Below are 12,282 nucleotides of genomic sequence, written 5' to 3' on the forward strand. Positions count from 1 at the left end.
CCCAACATACCCCATAACCAATTTGATCTCAACCCCTAAGATAGGTTAGATGACAAATCATCTTAGATGATCTAAATAACCAAGGATCGGAGAAAGCTTGACACTCCCATCAACCCTTGATCTTTAAAGCACTCCACAAGCAAGACAGATCATTTATTCATGCATTCTATCTCAAGAACACACAAGAAACAAAGCTTGTAAAATCTTTCAAGGTTTAAAACCCAATATTACATTTCTTAAATCTTCTTTTTGTTGGGATTGGTATCATAATTCTCCCGGAGTCTCATTATTTTGTAAAGATGCTCATTGTTCAATGAATAAAATAAGTGTTATTTAATTCTGGCATTTACTCATATCCAATAAAGAAAGCTCCTTAGTTATCTTATGTGAACTTAAGCATGTATATGTGATATACAAGTGGATCATGCCTTAAGTGATAACCTAAATCGATATGTAGTATAAGGATTAAGGTGGGATACCTGATCCTTGTGACACTATGGATACGACCCGCTTTGTAGAGGTTTGCAAGTGTTGTAAACTACTACAGATGGTAGATCCTGACCATTCATGTGGAGACGTGGAGCGAAGGTGTTCTATACAAAGAGTTTATATAAGACCTGGACCACGAGATGGCTAGACTCTGTATATAATGTCGTTGATACTAGAGACTTGCATCTCACCTAAATGACCATAGGTGACACGACCTCAATCCTGAGTGTTTTGGTAACTCCTACCTTTGAAGGCGGTTCTTTGATTAGTATGGGTGAAAGTGGCCAGATTGCCAACTCAACATGACTACCTTTTTGGGGACTTGTCTGATCTGGGAGTTGGGAACTGAATCCACAAGATGGAATTCACTCCTTTCCCGAAGCAGGGATAAGTAGAAAGATTACTCCCTTAAAGGCTGATTCCGGGGCTTGAACATAGTGGCCATAGCTTCTCTTTGGAAGAGAAGACTCAGTCATAGTAGGACTATGATTTATGTTCATCAGAGGGATCAATGGTACTTAAGGAGATAAATGTAACTACAGGAACATAACGGTTATTGGCCCAGCTGTACTTATGAGCAATCTGTGAAGGGTTGTTGTACTGTTGATTGGTTAAGATGGACACATAATATATCTGTAGTGAGGAGAGTCTAACTGTCAGTTTTTAGTGAAGTGCTTGGCAATTAACGGATGATGGATCCCGTGACTAAAGAGTTTAGTTAGTTATTCACGTACTGTTGGAGCTTCGGATCTACAGGTCCATGAGGTCCCTTTGGTAGCTTGGATTCTATTGAGGATTAGTTCTTGATGTTGATTTGAAATGTTTGAATTGACAAGAGGTATTTTGATTATATGTGATATAATCGGTATGATGTATGAGATACATCTAGCGGAGGATTGATGTAAATGAGATTTACATTAAGTACCATGGAATATAAAAAGAACTATGGTTTATATGTTCCATGAGATGAAATATTAAAACTATAGGTTATAAATATAGTATGATAAGTTAGTTATCATTTATATTTATAATAATATTAATTATTAGGTAATTAATGCTTTTTTCTTTTAAATAACCAATTGTAGTGGGTGGTTATTGGATCTTGGTAACCATGAGTATAAAGGAAAGTGGTTTCCTATTTCTTTTTTTTTTTTTCTTAAAAAAAGAAGTTTTTCACAAACGTTTGAAAATATTTTGAGTTTTCTCTCCAGCGAAAAGAAACTCACGGAAGTGTCAAGTAAATACAGATTTACTAAACGACGGCTGGGCGAGCTAAACAATCATGCAGGTGCAAGCTAAACGATCATGCAGTGTTTACTAAACGATCGCATAGCTTTGCTAGACGATCGCTGGCCTAAGGTAAACGATCGTGTAGAACCGACCGAGCTAGACGATAGAGCTAAACGATCGCATATATTTTGCTAGACGATCACATAGTTTTATCTAAACGATTGGGCATCGACCTATACGATAGGTCTTCGACTTTTCCCACTTGCCCAGTCGTGTACGCGATCGTTGTTTCCTCCGTTCGTCTGCCTCACACCAAGTCCAAACAGAGCCCATCCTCTGGATTCTCACACTGAAAATACCAAGGTCGCCTTGTTGGTGGTGTCAGACTCAACTCGACATCGTCAAGGTTTTCCAAAGGCTGTTCGTAGTGCTACAGAGGCTGTTCGCTGATGCGGAGGAGTTCGTGATCGAAGAGATCATTGAGAACTAGTGCGAAGTGTTCGTGCGGTGTTGCGGTCGTGTAGATCGAGTGCTCGTGGGTTCTGTTGTTCGATTAAAGTGCGCATCGGAGCGTGGAGACACTTCTACTGTTGTTAGTACATTTTTTCTCTTTGTACATTTGTTGTTTCATGCTGTAATTTCTCTGTAAATTGTATAACCGCTTGTATTGAAGTCGACTGTAAATGATTTGTTGATTCATGATTGTAATTTGGAATAGTCTTGTTCCGCTGTTCATGGAAATCTCGAGTGTCGATTTCCTTCAATTGGTATTAGAGACAGGTTCTCTGATATTCCAAATTACAGATTTGAATCGAACGTTTTTTACAGTCGCGGTGGGTTTCTGCATTTGTAGTTAACCGTTTTCTGCATTTGTGGATGAATTTGATGAATGTTTCGGGTTTAAATTGCCTTTTTTGTTAAAGCTTTCGTTATTACAAAGGGTTAATTGTAAGGGTCCCTGCGTTTTTTTGCGAAACTAACTTTGCAATCGAGTCTGTAATTCGAAAAGTTCGAGTTCGTCGAGTCGTTTGTGATGAAGCTTCGGTGCATGGCGATGCTGTTCTCAACAAAGAAGAAGATCAAACATTGATCGGATCGTGTCGCCTCAGGTAAATGATCGTAGGGATTTTACTAAGTGATCATTTAGATATTTTTTTATAGACGATCGTGTAGTATTATCTAATTGATCGTTTAGCTAATGCTAAGTGATGGGGTCAATCGTTTACCATATCGCCTGTCGTTGGTTGTGCGATCGCGTAGGCGCTCGAGGTAGGCGATCGTAGTGGGAGCATGTGATGCTCGTCGTTTAGTAGAAGGCGCGCACTAGATGATCGTGTAGTTAGCAAGTTTCATTGCTTCGTTATTACCTATGCAATCGCACGTAAGCGATACGGAGATGCTAGCTAAGCGATCGCTTAAGCGATGGTGCTTCGCAACATCGTAGTTGCTTAGACGATCGCGGAAGGCGGGCGTCGTGCGGAGCGCACCAAACAATTGTGTACTTCAGGCTTCATCGCTTAGTAAAGGTACACGATCGTGTTGTAATGGCTAAACGATCGTTTGGATTTTTCTAGATGATCGTATAATAATGCTAAACGATCGTTTAACTCTGGGACCGCTGGTAAGCCATAGAGAAAAGAGTTTGTTTTATCGTCTAGACGATCGCGAGGAGTTTAGTACACGATGGATGGTTGGAGAAGCGATGCTTTGCCGAGCGATTCAAGACCCGGTTCGCCTGTTTGAACCGAAGACTCCTTGTCTTTGGAATAGTTAGCTTTCCCTTTTGTGTTTTAAGGAAATTTTACTCGGTTCATCAACTTTTATTGCTTATACATATGATATATGGTACTTATATGTCAAAGTGTTTGTCATATAGTTAAAAGCCCACCTTAGGTTGTGCAATTACTCATGCATCATGTATTATAAATGTTATAATCTTGCATGAAGAAATTACTTGAAAGCATGCGCATGCATCATGAAATATAAGAGTTATATTTTGCATGCATTGAACCTTATCGTGCATCATCCTTTTATTATAAATGTTATAGTCTAAGGGTGAAGGAAGCATGTTTTGCTTGTTTCATTGCAGATTTTGTATAAGTGTTATATAAAAGAAGTAGCAATGAATGGACAATGCATTGAGCATGGCACTTAGGCTGTTTATAAGCGTTATGAATATCTTGCATGTGTTAGCCTCGCATTGTGGTGGTTGTTTTCCGTTTATAAGTGTTATAAAGGAAATTAGACCTAAAATCAATAATTTAGAGTTGTATGCGGACTCAGGGTGAACTTAAGTTTTTTAAAAGGGTTTTAAAATTGGATTGAGATAGACCTAAGTTCAAATGGTTTTAAAGAGTTTAGTAACCTAGATTAATCTTTTAAAATCGGTTTAATAGGATTAAATTGATTGGAATAAAAGGTTAAATTTGTTGTAAACCTATCTATAAGGGATTTTTTGTCTAAGGCAATTTCTGGCTAGGCTGGGGTTTTTAAGTTGACGGAAACGTAACACCCCTACCTGGGAATGTACCTGGAAAGGTGAATTAGATAGATTTTCAACAAGCATGCGACGTTTTGGTCAAAGACTCCGTTAAAGATTTTAATGGATGATGATCAAAAGTTGTTCAACTATCCAAAGTAAAAGTTACTCTTGGGAAAACCTAAAAATCACTTAGTTAAAATCCTTAGCCGTGTTTTTTCTAAGTAAACTAAACCCTAGGTTATAAAATACTCAGTGGGAGGAGGAGGCATATCAGATCTATCTATAATTCCATTCACGTTTCTCCTTGTATTTTCACACCGTGAGATTCATGCTTGGCCTCGAGATGCCCCAGGATGCATCCCCCTTCGGATGGTATTTGCATGAGTCAATATCAAGGTGGACGGAGAGAGTATTTATAGTAAGTGGGTGAAGGGTGTGTGCCAACACGTCCTATGGTCTTTGTCATTGGTTCACACCGTGAGATCATTCTGTACGCCCTCGAGTTGCCTTCGATGCGGCCCCTTTCAGATGGGTTGTGTACAGTTGGTCAATATCAAGGTGAACTCCATAAATGGATAGGGTCGCTTTAGATTTTGCCCCAATCAGATTTTTTCCCTTCGGATTGGCCTTTTGGGACGGACCTCTAGGGCTTAAAATGGCGGGTCACACGTACGGGAGATTGTTAAGTAAGTTAATGATCTCTTGGCCAAATCAATGATGGTTAGTCATTATAGGAGCAAAAGTTGTTTTAGTATTAATGACTGGCTCAATTCAGAGGAGGGATATATGACCTCCCTTCGACGACTTTTGTCCTAAACCTTTGAAGCATCATTGCGAAACTAGATGTCACACGGGGTTCATGTTAGTTTTGCTAAAACCTTATTAGATGTTATTTTGTTTTACAACGGGTATTTGCTTAAAACCTAACGTAGGTCAATGTGTTTTTCTTTTCAGCAACTCGTTAGTATTTCCGTTTAAATCTTTTAAAAATGACCAATTTATTACAGTGGAAAGAATTGTATGAAACGAATTTCGTGGCAAACGACCTCCATCCCACTACTCTCCAAAATAGGAGACAAGACAGTAAATATGATTTATTGGTCTTGGAGACATGTCCGGTAGAGAATGATGATTCTACCTGGATCCTAGATTTAGGTGCGACTAATCATATTAGTTCCTCTTACCAAGGATTTAGTTCCTGACAAACGTTGCCATAGGGAGAGATGACTCTTCGAGTCGGTAATGTTGAGGTTGTTTCAGCTGTTGGTGTAGATAGGCTGAAGTTATTTGTTGACAAGAAACGTTATTTGTTATTGGATAATGTTTTTTGTAGTTCCTCATATTAAGAGGAACTTAATCTCGGTGTCTTGTCTCATTGAACAAGGCTATACCATCTTCTTTTCTGAGAATAAAGTGTTTATTTTCAAGAATGGAATGGAGATTGATTCTGGTTCAATGGAAAATAACTTATATGTACTAAGGCCGTTAGTCTTAAAAGCCTTGTTTAACACTGAAATGTTCAGTACGACAACAACAGCTAAAAGACCAAAGGTTTCTCCAAAGAAAATCGTCCATCTTTGGCATCTAAGGTTAGGTCACATCAACCTCAATAGGATTGAGAAGTTGGTGAAAAGTGGACTTCTAAAGAGTTTAGAAGAAAACTCCTTGCCGGTATGTGAATCATGCCTTGAAGGCAAGGTGACCAAACGACCTTTTACTGGAAAAGATTACAGAGCCAAGGAAGCCTTGGAGCTTGTACATTCAGACCTCTGTGGTCCGATGAATGTTAGAGCTCGAAGTGGGTATCAATATTTCATCTCTTTCATAGATGATTATTCAAGGTTTGGGTATCTCTTCCTAATGCAACGTAAGTCTGAAGCCCTTGACAAGTTCAAGGAGTATAAGGCTGAAGTTGAAAATTTGTTAGGTAAGAAGACAAAAACACTACGATCTGATCGTGGTGGAGAGTATATGGACTTCCAATTCCAGAACTACATGATAGAACATGGGATTTCGATCTTACTCTCGGCGCCAGGTATATCTCAGCAGAACGGTGTATTAGAAAAGAGAAACAGGACCTTGTTAGACATGGTTCGGTCTATGATAAGTTATGCTCATCTTCCAAACTCGTTTTTGGGTTATGCAGGGCAGACTGCATGTTATATCCTGAACAATGTTCCCTCAGGATTTGGGGCCGTAAAGGTATGGAGAGGCCATAAAGGTAGTTTACGCCATTTCAGGATTTGGGGCTGTTCGACACATGTGCTAGTGACTAACCCAAAGAAGTTGGAACCGCGTTCGGAAGTTTGCCTCTTTGTGGGTTACCCCAAGGAAACGAGAGAAGGATACTTCTATGATCGAAATGAGAACAAAGTTTTTGTTTCCACTAATGTTATCTACTTGGAAGAAGATCACATGAGGGATCATAAGCCACGAAGTAAGCTCGTTTTACGTGAGATCTCTAGTGAAACTGAGACTGCTGAGGGTTCAACAAGAGTTATTGAACAGGCCGACAGATCAACAAGAGTTATTGTGGTCGGGACGTCTAGTCAACCAGCTCAAGAGTTGAGAATGCCTCGACGTAGTGGGAGGGTTATGAACCCACCAGATCGCTACATAGGTTTGACTGAAGCCCAAAACGTCATTACGAATGATGGGATCAAGGATATGTTATCTTTTAAGAAAGCAATGAAGGATGTTGACAAAGATGAATGGGTTAAGGCCATGAACCAGGAAATAGAGTCTATATACTTCAACAACGTCTGAGAGCTTGTTGATCCACCTAATGGGGTAAGACCTATTGGGTGTAAATGGATCTATAAGCGAAAGAGAGGTGTAGATGGAAAGGTGAAAACCTTTAAGGTTAGACTCGTGGCAAAAGGTTATACCCAGGTTGAGGGAGTTGACTATGAGGAAACTTTCTCACGTGTTGTCATGCTTAAGTCTATATCCGGATTCTCCTGTCCATAGCCACATTCTATGATTATGAAATATGGAAAATGGACGTTAAGGCTGCCTTTCTTGAGGAGACCATCTATATGCCTCAACCAGAAGGGTTCGTAGTTCCAGATCAAGAGCAAAGAGTTTGCAAGCTTAATAGGTCCATTTATGGGCTGAAACAAGCATCTCGATCTTGGAACATCAGATTTGACACTACTGTCAAGTCGTTTGGCTTTGACCAGAACGTTGATGAGCCTTGTGTTTACAAGAAGATCATCAAGAGCTCAATAACTTTCCTGGTACTGTATGTGGATGATATCCTACTCATTGGGAATGATGTAGGATATCTGACTAACATTAAGAGTTGGCTAGCTGCCCAGTTCCAAATGAAAGATTTGGGTGAGGCACAATATGTTCTTGGGATCTAAATCATTCGGGATTGCAAAAACAAATGGTTAGCCCTGTCTCAAACATCGTACATTGATCAATGTTGATCAGGTATAGGATGCAGAATTCCAAGAGGGGTTTGTTACCTTTCAAGCATGGAATCGTTCTGTCTAAGGATCAATGTCCTAAGATACATCAAGAAGTTGAAAAGATGAGACAAATTCCCTATGCTTCTGCTATAGGAAGCTTGATGTATGCAATGTTGTGTACCAGACCCGATATTTTCTATGCAGTAGGGATTGTCAGTCGGTATCAGTCCAATCCAAGATTTGATCACTGGACGGCGGTCAAGACGATCCTCAAGTATCTTCGGAGAACAAGGGACTACATGCTTGTGTATGGAGATAAGGATTTGATCCTTACAGGATACATGAACTCTGACTTTCAGACCGATCGAGATTCTCGCAAATCGACATCGGGTTCAGTGTTTACTCTGAATGGAAGGGCTATAGTTTGGCGAAGCATCAAGCAAGGATGCATCGCGGACTCCACTATGGAAGCCGAATACGTAGCGACGTGTGAAGCAGCTAAAGAGGCTGTTTGGCTAAGGAAGTTCCTTACAGATTTGAAAGTTATCCCAAATATGGATTTTCCTATCACTCTTTATTGTGATAACAGTGGGGCTATGGAAAATTTGAAGGAGCCTCGGAGTCATTGTCGAGGTAAGCACATAGAGCAGAAATATTACCTGATCAAGGAGATTGTGCATCGCGTTGATGTGATAGTTGAGCAGATTGCATCGGAGCACAACGTTGCTGATCCCTTTACAAAGGCCCTCACGACTAAAGTATTCGAGGGTCACCTGGAGAGTTTGGGTCTGTGGGACATGCGGCATCTTGTCTAGGGCAAGTGGGAGATGATACTGGAGTATTGATGCGCGTATTTATGAAGTGGAAATATGAATGATATGCGTTGATGGAATTGCGTTGTGCACTCAAGTTTCCCCAGCAGAATTCAAGTGTAAATTCCTCTTAGTTTCCTGGTAAGTCCTGGGTCGAATACAGGGACTTGTGAAAATAGATTGCATTGGTAATTTTGATGAAAAATTTGCGGTAACCGGGTAAATAAATTAAGTGTTTGGTTTGTTTTTTGCATTGATGAAAAAGAAATAAATAAATGCGGCGGATTTGAGAAAAGACAGTTGCGTTGATAGATGCAATGAGTATGCAATGAACGGGTTGAGAAGATCTTTAGCTGACGTTAACTCGAGAATGCGTCAAACTATGGATCATGTTACTACCTTGCCCAACAAGTCATTTTCCAATGTAAATGCGATGCTCCTAAATCTAGGACGCATGTGTTGAATGCAAAGTGTCCATAGAGCTTATTCCAAGTCTCTACTCTTGTCCTATGTGATGATGCAAAATGCATGAAAACAAGGTGACCGCATACAGTCATAACATATCTCTAGGATGCATGCGATGCGTTGATAACAAATAGTGCTCATTCCTAAGCACCTATCTCTTGTATATACATTATAATCTGACTCTCCCGAGCCTAGATTCTGACTTGACCTTCCCAAGTCTAGATCCTATCCTTAGACTACCCTCCCGAGTATCTCTAATAGACGAATGAAGCATATATAAACAAGATAATCACAAAGAATGAAGATTCCCTAGTTGTGCTAGCTAAATGCTTCTCAACCCATTCAACTGATTTAGCTACTCATGCATGAATCACAGAGAGTGAAAAGATATAAAGAAAGAAATTCCATTCTTATAAATGAGTTAAGTACAAAATGCCAATGGAAGTTAAAGGTAGAGAGCCTGGTAACAATTCCTTGCTGACCGAGACTTTTTACACTGAAATCTCTATTCTGATCTAAAGATATTCCCGCTTCCGCAGGCGTCGACCCTCTCTCTGTGTTTGTAGCTTCCGACGCTCTCCCAAGCTTACCAGAACGATCTATCGACACAACTTTCTCCCTCGTGTCCGCCTTAAAATGAAAGAAAACTAAAAACAAAGACGTGCGAACTGAACAACTTGTTGTAAAAATGGTGAACCCCTTTTTGAAGAATGCACTTGGTATTTATAGAGAATCAATGATAAAAGGCGGCTTCTCTCTCCCAGTTGTATAGATGGGACAAATTTAATTCCTGATTGACGCACCGAATAATTATCACCGATAAAGCTGAATGGACTTTGTGACCGTTATCGACTTCATCTTAATTTGGATTCGACTGTCATCAGCTTTCTGTCTCATCGCTCTTAATTGGCCTTCACCCAGATGCGCCCATCATGTGGCGCTGACCAAGTTGCGGTGATCCTTCTCGGGCGAATGTTTGTGAGTACGATCAACGCAAAGCCTTGCGGTTAAGTTGCTCGACCAATGAATTCCTATGATCGCAATCTTTGCATTGCATTAACGCATATTCTGCACAACAATAAAAAAATCAATAGTTCTAATGCACTGAACGCATGCGACCGCAATATTACGAAATTGATACTTAATGGATGCAAAGTAACATATTTCATCAACGCAATCCAACATTATTTAAGAACTTAGCACTATGATAACGTGCATTTCTGCCCGTTATCAGGTATGCCCAAGTTTATTGTATATTGTACATTTTTATTATACATTAGTCTCCCGAGTCATTAGGACAAGTGGGAGATTATTGAGATTGGTGTCCTATTTCTCCTAGAGTCTCGTTGTTTTGTAAAGATGCACATTGTTCAATGAATAAAATAAGTGTTATTTAATTCTAGCATTTACTCATATCCAATAAAGAAAGCTCCTTGGTTATCTTATGTGAACTTAAGCATGTATATGTGATATACAAGTGGATCATACCTTAAGTGATAACCTAAATCGGTCTGTAGTATAAGGATTAAGGTGGGATACCTGATCTTGGTGACACTATGGATACGGCCCACTTTATAGAGGTTTGCAAGTGTTGTAAACTACTATAGATGGTAGATCTTGACCATTCACGTGGAGACGTGGAACGAGGGTATCCTATACAAAGAGTTTGTATAAGACTTGGACCACGAGATGATTAGACGCTATATATAACGCCGTTGATACTAGAGACTTGCATCTCACCTAAACGACCATAGGTGACACGACCTCAATCATTAGTGTTTTAGGAACTCCTGCCTTTGAGGGCAGTCCTTTGATTAGTATGAGTGAGAGTGGCCAAATTGCCAACTCAACATGCCTACCTTTTTGGGGACTTGTTTGATTTGGGAGCTGGGAACTGAATCCACAAGATGGAATTCACTTCTTTCTCAAAGCAGGGATAAGTAGAGAGATTGCTCCCTTGAGGGATGATTCCGAAGCTTGAACATAGTGGCCACAGCTTCTCTTTGGAAGAGAAGACTCAGTCATAGTAGGACTATGATTTATGTTCATTAGAGAGATTAATGGTACTTAAGGAGACAGATGATTCTACAGGGGCATAATGGTTATTGGCCTAGCTATACTCACGAGCGATCTGTGAAGGGTTATTGCACTGTTAATTGGTTAAGATGGACACATAATATATCTGTAGTGAAGAGAGTTCAGTTGTCAGTCTTTAGTGGAATGCCTGGCAGTTAACGGATGGTGGATCCCGTGAGTAAAGAGTTTAGTCAGTTATTCACGTACCGTTGGAACTTCGGATCTACAGGTCCATGAGTCCCCTTGGTAGCTTGGATTCTGTTGAGGGTCAGTTCTTGATGTTTATTTGAAAAGTTCAAATTGACAAAAGGTATTTTGATTATATGTGATGTAATCGGTATGATGTATGAGATACATCTAATGGAGGATTGATGTAAATGAGATTTACATTAAGTACCATGGAATAGAAAAAGAACTATGATTTATATGTTTCATGAGATGAAATATTAAAACTATAGGTTATAAATATAGTATGATAAGTTGGTTATCATTTATATTTATAATAATATTAATTATTAGATAATTAATACTTTTTTCTTTTAAATAACCAAATGTAGTGGGTGGTTATTGGATTATGGTAACCGTGAGTATAAAGGAAAGTAGTTTCTTTTTTTTTTCTTTTTTTTTTTAAAAAAATAAGTTTTTCACAAAAGTTATAAAAGATTTTGAGTTTTCTCTCCGGCGAAAAGAAACTCACGGAAGTCATCAAGTAAATACAGATTTACTAAATGACGGCTGGGCAAGCTAACTAATCATGCAGGTGCGAGCTAAATGATCGTGTAGTATTTACTAAATGATCGCATAGCTTTGCTAGACGATCACTGACCGAAGGTAAACGATCATGTAGAATCGACCGAGCTAGACGATAGAGCTAAACGATTGCATAGCTTTTACTAGACGATTGCATAGTTTTATCTGAACGATTGGACATCGACCTATACGATAGGTCTCCGACTTCTCCCACTTTCCCAGTCGTGTACGCGATCGTTGTTTCCTCCATTCGTCTGCCTCACACCAAGTTCGAATAGAGCCCACCCTCTGGATTCTCACACCGAGAATACCAAGGTCGCCTTGTTGGTGGTGTCAGACTCAACTCGACACCATTGAGGTTTTTGAAGGCTGTTCGTGGTGCTGCAGAGGCCGTTCGTTGATGCGGAGGAGTTCGTAACTGAGGAGATCGTTGAGAACCAATGCGAAGTGTTCGTGCCATGTTCGTGCGATGTAGCGGTCATGTAGATCGAGTGCTCGTGGTTGCTGTTGTTCGATTAGAGTGCACATCGGAACGTGAAGATGCTTCTGCCGTTGTTAGTAC

This window comes from Benincasa hispida, chromosome 1, assembly GCF_027475165.1.
Source record: "Benincasa hispida cultivar pf3 chromosome 1, pf3_genome.v1.1, whole genome shotgun sequence".
In the NCBI taxonomy this organism is placed as follows: Eukaryota; Viridiplantae; Streptophyta; class Magnoliopsida; order Cucurbitales; family Cucurbitaceae; genus Benincasa; species Benincasa hispida.